The following is a 9,104-nucleotide window of genomic DNA, read 5'->3' on the forward strand; positions in this document are numbered from 1 at the left end:
GCTGCAACACTCTGATAGCACAACTCTGTCCTGTCAACATGGAGGATAATCAGCTGCAGGGGATTGTGGGTAAGCTGTAATAATCCCTCACATGGAATATGGAAAGCATCACAGAGTTATTCAATAGGATGAGATAAAGGTGTGTGTGTGTGTATGTGTGTGTGTGTGTGTGTATGTGTGTGTGTGTGTGTGCGCGTGTGTGTGTGTCACTGAGGCTTTTCCATCTTTAACATCTTCACCTGAGGCAGACTGACACTTGTGGTAAGGCTGCAGCTGCTCAAACAACATTTTAGACTTAATTAACAACGCACGCCTCGTTAAGTCGCAGCGGCAATGAGTCACTCCTCATGTCTTCATCAGTGCACTTCAAAGGGGAAGTCGTGCGGTGGCGTTCACCCCGGTAAACGCCCCGCCCCGATTATGAAATAACGCCACACCTCAAACAGACACGCACTTCCCCTTAAGGGACTGAACAAGGACCTAAACGACCTCGTCGTGACCTCTCATGCAGAACCAGTCACACTGGTCGTCTATACGCACACGTACCGATGATAGTCACACACACAGTAGGCGTGGTGAGATTACCTCTGCATTTGACCCATTCCCTTGGTCCACCCCCTGGGAGGTGTTGGGAGTAGTGAGCAGCAGCAGTGGCCGCGCCTGGATATAATTTTGGTGATTTAACCCCCAATTCCAACCCTTGATGCTGAGTGCCAAGCAGGGAGGTAATGGGTCCCATTTTTGTAGTCTTTGGTATGACTCGGCCGGGGTTTGAACTCACGACGGACACTCTAACCACTAGGCCACGGTGCACACACGGCATCTGTAAAGCTGACAATAATAATGGCGGCGTCCAAAGAGAAACTTGTGTGCGATACAAAGGCCGATCGACTGTAATTGATTGCTTATGGAGGATTTTCTTCAAGTAAAAAAAATTATTCGCTAGTACAAAATGTTATTTTCTTCAAATAGAAAAACAATTTGCAAGTATATAAACAATTTTCTGCAAGTAAAAAAAAAACTATTTTTGGAAACGAAAAAATTGATTTCCAAGTGAAAATAATTTTCTGCAAGTAAAAAAAAAGGGTTCGCAAGTAAAAAAAAAAAACTATTTTTGGAAACAAAAAAATTGATTTCCAAATGAAAATAAAAGTTTCTTCATATAAAAAAGCGATTTCCAAGTATATAAACAATTTTCTGCAAGTAAAAAATATATATTTAATTTAAAAAAAAAAAAAAAAAAAAAAAAAAAATTCGCAAGTATAAAAACAACTTTCTGCAAGTAAAAAAAAACTGATTTGCAAGTATAAAAACAATTTTCTACAAAAAAACAAAAAAATTATTTGCAAGGATGAAAAAAATTTCTGTATTAAAAAAAGAATTCACAAGTATAAAAACAATTTTTTTGTCAATTAAAAAAAGATTGTCAAGTATGCAAAAACATTTTTTTCAATTAATAAAAACGATTTGCAAGTATAAAAAAAATAATAGTGTAAAAACTATTTTTCAGATAGATAAATTATTTGCACGTTTAAAAAATTACTTACTTCAAATTAAAATATTTACAAGTACAAATAAAACATGTTTTAATGACAACATTATTTGAAAAGTTAAAACATTTTCTTAAATAAAAAAAAACTATTCGCAAGGATAAAAACTATTTTCTGCATTAAAAAAACAATCCACAAGTATAAATAATTTTTCTGCAATTAAAAAAATATTTGCAAGTATACAAACAATTTTCTGCAAGAAAGAAAAATAGTTTAAAAACTATTTTCTTCAGATAAAAAAAATATTTGCAACTTTAAAAAGTACTTTCTTCAAAGAAAAAGAATCGCAAGTAAAAACAATGTTCTTGCAGAAAAGAAAAAAATGTCTTCAGATAAAACAATTATTCACAAGTATAAACACAATTTATTTTATTCAAACAACGATTTCCAAGAATAAAAAAACAATTTTTTTGCAAGTAAACGATTTGCAAGTCAATTTTTTTTTCTTCAATTAAAAAAGGATTCACAAGTATACCAACTATGTTCTACAAGTAATAAAAGATTTGCAAGTGTAAAAACATTTTTTCTTCAATAAAAAATTTAGCAGTAAAAATATTTTTTTGCAAGTATAAAAACAATTTTCTTCAATTAAAAAATATTTGCAAGTAAAAATACTTTTTTCCCCAAAAATAAAAAAGTTTTAAAAAGCAAAAAAAAATTCTCAAAGATAAAAACTATTTTCTGTATTAAAAAAAGATTTGCAAGTATATAAAAATTGTCTTTAATTAAAAAAACAATTTGCAAGTACATAAATAATTTTCTTTAATTAAAAACCTATTTGCAAGTATAAAAACGATGTTATTCATTAAAAAAAATAGTATAAAAACGATTTTCTTCAGATAAAAAAATATTTGCAAGTTTAAAAAAATACTTTCTTCAAATTAAAAGATTTGTAAGTAAAAAAAACACTAATTTCTTGCAGAAAATAAAAAAAATCTACATAAATAACTGATTCAGAAGAATAAAAACAATTTATTTTATATAAACGATTTCCAAATATAAAAACAATTATTTGCAAGTAAACTATTTGCAAGTCAAATTAGTTTTTCTTCAATTAAAAAAGGATTCACAAGTATAAAACTATTTTCTACAAGTAATAAAAAGATTTGCAAGTGTAAAAACATTTTATCTTCAATAAAAAAAAACTTCCCAGTAAAAATAATATTTTCTGCAAGTATAAAAACAGTTTTTTTCAATAAAAAAATATTTGCAAGTAAAAAAATAAAAAAAATTCAATAAAAAACCAAAAAAAATTTTTTGCAATTAAAAACAATTGACAATTACACTTTTTTTAAATCTGCAATTAAAAAAAAAACGATTTACAAGTATAAAAACAGTTTTCTTCTTGTTAAAACTTTTGGCAATAGTAACACCCTGCACACTTGCACTCGGAGCACTCGTATTTTGCACTCTACAACAACAATTAAGGCCTAAGGCCATCAGTACTACTATTTGCGCATGGTGCCATCCGCCAAAAGTAACAAAAACAAAAAAGCAAGGTGGGGGGTAAAATAGCTGACAAAGGACAGGCAAAACTAACAGGTTAACTTACAGTTTGAGCTTGGTCCCCTGCAAGTTACGGATGTTCTGAGTGCGCAGGGTGGAAAATTGTTGTCAAAAGTTTAAAGGAAATTGTTTTTATACTTGCAAATTGTTTTTAATAGAAAAAATATGTTTTTATATATGCAATTTTTTTTAATTTAAAACATTGTATTTTTACTTGCAAATTGTTTTTAATTGAAGAAATATGTTTTTATATATATATATATTTTTTTACTTGCACAAAGTCTTTTTTTTTTGTACTTACGAATCATTTATTTCAATTGAAGAAAATCTGTCTCACACACACACGTATCGTGTACATGATTACACCAAAGAAAAGTGCATAGAGCGCCTAAACGCTGGCTGCTTGTCCCCCAGACTGTGTATTTTATTTCCAATGCGCTAATCTGCTGCTTAATCCCGCTAACACTTTTTATGAGATTGTTCACTGCGGCGAGGATTAGCGCCTCATAGATCACAGCCTGATTTCCATAATGCTTCTGGTCTGATAAAACTCCACATATTTTTATTTTGTCGATCATCTAAACTTTGTTTCACAGAAACGTGTATTTTTGTATGTGCAATATGTGTACAATTTACATGCGTGACCAAAGTTATTCATATGATTGAGTTAAAGTGAATGTTTATTAGTTGAATGGATCTTGAAAAGACGTATGGCATTTTTACTTTTCACATTTTATTGACTTCTTTTAACTTGTAAAAAGTATTTCAATTGGCATTGTTTCCTGGTAACGTCTAACAAAACTACCAACCCCTAGTGGCATATCACTGGTATTGCTGGATTGAATGTAAGATAATTGTTCATTTACGTTAGCATCCTCGCGGTAAAACTTATAATAGATATTTCATTTATTGTATTTTGTCATTTTGCTTTGACTTTTGAGGACTAATTGTCCCAAACTTTTAGAACTCCAGATAATAGCAACTTTTGTTTGTATATTTTTATACACACACACGCACGCACACATGCACAACCACCCCCGCAACCCACACACACACACACACATATATATATATATATATATATATATATATATATATATATATATATATATATATATATATATATATATATATATATATATATATATATATATATATATATATATATATATATATATATATATATATATACATATATATATAATGTATATATCCATACATATATACATAAATAGACATACATATACGTATTTACACACACACATATATATATATAAATATATACTGTATGTGTGTATGTATATTTGTATGTATATATGTATATTTATATATGTATACTAAACATCACATATATGTGTGTGTGGGGGGTGGTTGTGCATGTGTGCGAGCGTGTGTGTTTATAAAAATGTACCAAGAAAAGTTGCTATTATCTGGAGTTCTAAGAAATTCATGGACAATTAGCAAAATTATGCATATATGTGTGTGTATGTATGTATATATATATATATCTATATATATATACATATACATAGATATATATTAGGGTTGTCCCAATACCAGAGTATAGTACCGTTTTTGATTCATTCGTACCGCGATACTATACCAGTATACCGTACAACCCTAGTATAAAATATATACCGGTATATATTATTTTTTATATATATATATATATATATATATACATATATATATATATATATAAATATATATATATATATATATATATATATATATATATATATATATATATATATATATATATATATATATATATATATATATATATATATATATATATATAAATATATATATATATTTTTGTATATATACATATTTTATATATATATATATATATATATATATATATATATATATATATATATATATATATATATATATATGTTTATACTGTGTATGTGTATATATATATATATATATATATATATATATATATATATTAGGGCTGGGCGATGTGGCCTTTTTTTAATATCTCGATATTTTTTATGCCATGTCACGATACACGATATATATCTCGCAGTGACGTGCAGTCACTAGAGGCAGGTGAGGAATTGGAGGTCTCAAGGTTGGCACGTATGGGTTATGAGCACGCTGTGAAAGTAAACGTCAAGAACTCAGCCAACACGCCTCGTCTGCATTATTTATAATTAGACAGACAACACATATACAGTGTGATTTTGTTTTGTTTACAAGGAAAGAAAAACAAAAGTTAAAAAAGGGAGATATGTTGTGTATATATATGTATGTGCTGCGGTTGCTTTAAGAACGTTGCGACAGCTGCCGTAAAGGAGGTGCGTTGCTAGCCTGGTTGCTATGTTTCCGGTTGGTCGTAAAAGTCATGTCATGTGTTTGTACCCTGCTCAAATCTCTCATTGAATTATACCTTTTGTTTTGAACTTTATTACACCTTGGAGCGCTTTTTCCGGTCCATTATTTTTCCTGCTTTCCCTATCTGCGCCTAATGACTGAGCTACGTGACGTCATTTCTTGTGATGTCCCACGGGGCATTTCTGGTCGGGACGGGATTCGTTCCCAGGGATTCGAATAAAGAACCAACTCTTTTTCTTTACTATAGTGGTCTCGATAACGGGTACCGGTTCTCAAAAAGGGATTTGAGTCTTATCGAACAACCGGTAAAACCGGTTCTGACTATCATCCCTATAGGCGCCACACATGTCATAGCGGCCCCTCACATCCTCCCCACCTTGTCTTTCGCCACTAGCCTCCATTTTCTGCTCCGAGGGTCCGGAGAATCCCCTCACATAGCTATGATAAAGTGTAGCATAGAGCGGGGAGAGAGTAGACTACAAACATGTCTCACACTTCTCCATGATGTGTGTGTGTGTGTGTGTGTGTGTGTGTGTGTGTGTGTGTGTGTGTGTGTGTGTGTGTGTGTGTGTGTGTGTGCTCTGTCAGAGCTCGGCCTTAATCAGCCTCCATCTCTCTCCTCCTGACACCATCACTCACCTCCCTCGCCATTTTTCACGCCCCATCCCTCATCACGCCCATGCACATGTGTGTGTGTGTGTGTGTGTGTGTGTGTGTGTGTGTGTGTGTGTGTGTGTGTGTGTGTGTGTGTAGGTAAAGGCCAAGCTTCATTGGTTGTCAGTTTCACACTTGACTAGCGCTGGATGTGCTCCATCCCTCACTTCCGCCCTCACCGGCTTTTTTTTTTCTTCGCGGCGTTGGCCGCCCATTGTCTCGTATTGATCGCCGCTCGCTCGGACAGAGTGAAAAATGTAAAAAGGAGTTTTATGGCGTATTGATCGTGAAGGATTATCTCCACGGGGTGGGCCGCACGCACGTGGAGAGTCTTAGTAGGTCCCCCGGTTTATTCATCCTTCCTCTGGCTAATCTCACACCGCAAAAAGTCAGTGTTCAAAAACAAGGGATAAAATACAAAAATGAGAGTTTTTTTTTTTTAAACTAAGCAAAATTATCTGCCAATAGAACAAGAAAATTTGGCTTGTCAAGACTTTCCAAAACAAGTAAAATTAGCTAACTTCAATGAACCCAAAAATACCTTAAAATAAGTATATTCTCATTAATAACAAGTGCACTTTTCTTGGTAGAAAAAAAAAAATTAGACCTTTTTGCTCAATATGTTGAAAAATATTCTTAAATGAAGTAAATGCTAGTGCCATTATCTTGACATAATGATATGCACTCGGCATTACATTTCTTGAAACCAGCAAACTTATACTAAAAATGTATTTATTGTTCTTAATGGAAAGGCAACAAGGCAACCACATGTTACTCTCGGGGTCTTCTCGCCGCTCAGGCAAATCATATTGTCTAAAAATGCATTTTTCCATCAATAACATGACATCATCATGCCAAGTGCGTGCCCTTTCAGTCAATTATCAATCAATCAATCAATCAATGTTTATTTATATAGCCCTAAATCACAAGTGTCTCAAAGGGCTGCACAAGCCACAACGACATCCTCGGTACAAAGCCCACATAAGGGCAAGGAAAAACTCACCCCAGTGGGACGTCGATGTGAATGACTATGAGAAACCTTGGAGAGGACCGCATATGTGGGTAAACCCCCCCCCCCACCCCCCCTCTAGGGGAGACCGAATGCAATGGATGTCGAGTGGGTCTGACATAATATTGTGAGAGTCCAGTCCATAGTGGATCCAACATAATAGTAAGAGTCCAGTCCATAGTGGGGCCAGCAGGACACCATCCCGAGCGGAGACGGGTCAGCAGCGCAGAGATGTTCCCAGCCGGTGCACAGGCGAGCGGTCCACCCCGGGTCCCGACTCTGGACAGCCAGCACTTCATCCATCGCCACCGCACCTGTGCCCCCCCCCCCCCCCCTCCACAAGGAAGAGGGGAGCAGAGGAGAAAAGAAAAGAAACGGCAGATCAACTGGTCTAAAAGGGGGGTCTATTTAAAGGCTAGAGTATACAAATGAGTTTTAAGATGGGACTTATGTGCGCATATATACAGCCCGGCCCCCGGCTAAAAAAATTTAAATAGTAATTTTGAAGAATTTATCTGAATGTGCATGAACTATTTCTGTTCAAAATTGTTAGAAATGTTAAATGTTTAAATATTAACTGTCAGTTTAGTGTACTGTGCCATTTGTACTACTATATGAGTACCTATTTTCTATTGTTTCATTGAAAATAAAACAGCAAAGTCCATTTGGCTGTCATCTGTTTTAATTATGAGACACAATTGTGTCAAAGTCATGCTTGAAATAAGAAATTATTACTTTAAAAAAAAGTAGTTTTATACTTGTGAGTGTTGATGACACAGCTTTGCAACAGTTGATATTCTAGTTTCAAGCATGTTTTACTCAATATAGGTCATCAAATCTCAGCAACGAGCTGTAATATCTTACTGAGATCATTTAGGACCAAAACCCTTAAAACAAGTAAAACACTCTAACATAAAATCTGCTTAGTGAGAAGAATGATCTTATCAGACAGAAAATAAGCAAATATCACCCTTATTTGAGATATTTAATCTTACTTAGATGTCAGTTTTTGCAGTGCAGTAGGTCCCCGGTTTATTTATCCTTCCTCTGGCTAATCTCGTTTTCCGGGAAGATGCTGGTTTTCAGAAAAAGTTGAGTTTGACGTCAGTTTCTCCTCCGGTTAAATCATTGGAACTTTCCCTCTAAAGAGAATGTTGGACGGCAGGACAAACACAGCATGCTTTGCCTCCTTTTAAACACCACCTCAACATTTACCCTGGAATAAGAGGATAGTTTAGTTTGTGCAATACATAGATCTTTCAGGAAACTTAGATTAGGTTATGTTAGGTCTATACTGGCTCACCTGCACTGGCTTCCTGTGCACTTAAGATGCGACTTTAAGGTTTTACTACTTACGTATAAAATACTACACGGTCTAGCTCCATCCTATCTTGCTGATTGTATTGTACCATATGTCCCGGCAAGAAATCTGCATTCTAAGACCTCTGGTTCATTGGTGATTCCCAAAGCCCCCAAAAAAGTCTGCGGGCTCCAGTACTATGGAATGCCCTCCCGGTAACAGTTAAGAGATGCTACCTCAGTAGAAGCATTTAAGTCCCATCTTAAAACTCATTTGTATACTCTAGCCCAGATCTCGGCAAATTAAGGCCCGGGGGCCACATGCGGCCCATTGAGCTTGTCAATCTGGCCCGCCGGACATTCCCAAATATTTTTTTTAGATCTTTAAGATGGAAAGTGTAGCTACCATTATGATGTGCAGTCATGTTTTCTAATGACCGTAAGTCTTGAACGATACTAAATCTTTCAATGGTTGGAATCTGCACTTTTGGATGATATACCAGTTACAATGGTAATCTAATTAGTTACTATGGTAATCAAATTAGTTACTATGGTAATCTACGTCACAGCAGCTCAGACGAGGCACCAAGCAGTGTGGGCGGGAAGCGTTTCCACAGACGCGGAAGGAGATTTTCACAACAAAGTTCTAAAGCTTAGTGACATATAGAATAGAATAGAATAGAAAGTACTTTATTGATCCCTGGTGGGAATTCAGCAAATATCAGATATATATCAGATTG

Source organism: Nerophis lumbriciformis, linkage group LG33 (genome assembly GCF_033978685.3).
Source record: "Nerophis lumbriciformis linkage group LG33, RoL_Nlum_v2.1, whole genome shotgun sequence".
NCBI classification, from domain to species: Eukaryota; Metazoa; Chordata; class Actinopteri; order Syngnathiformes; family Syngnathidae; genus Nerophis; species Nerophis lumbriciformis.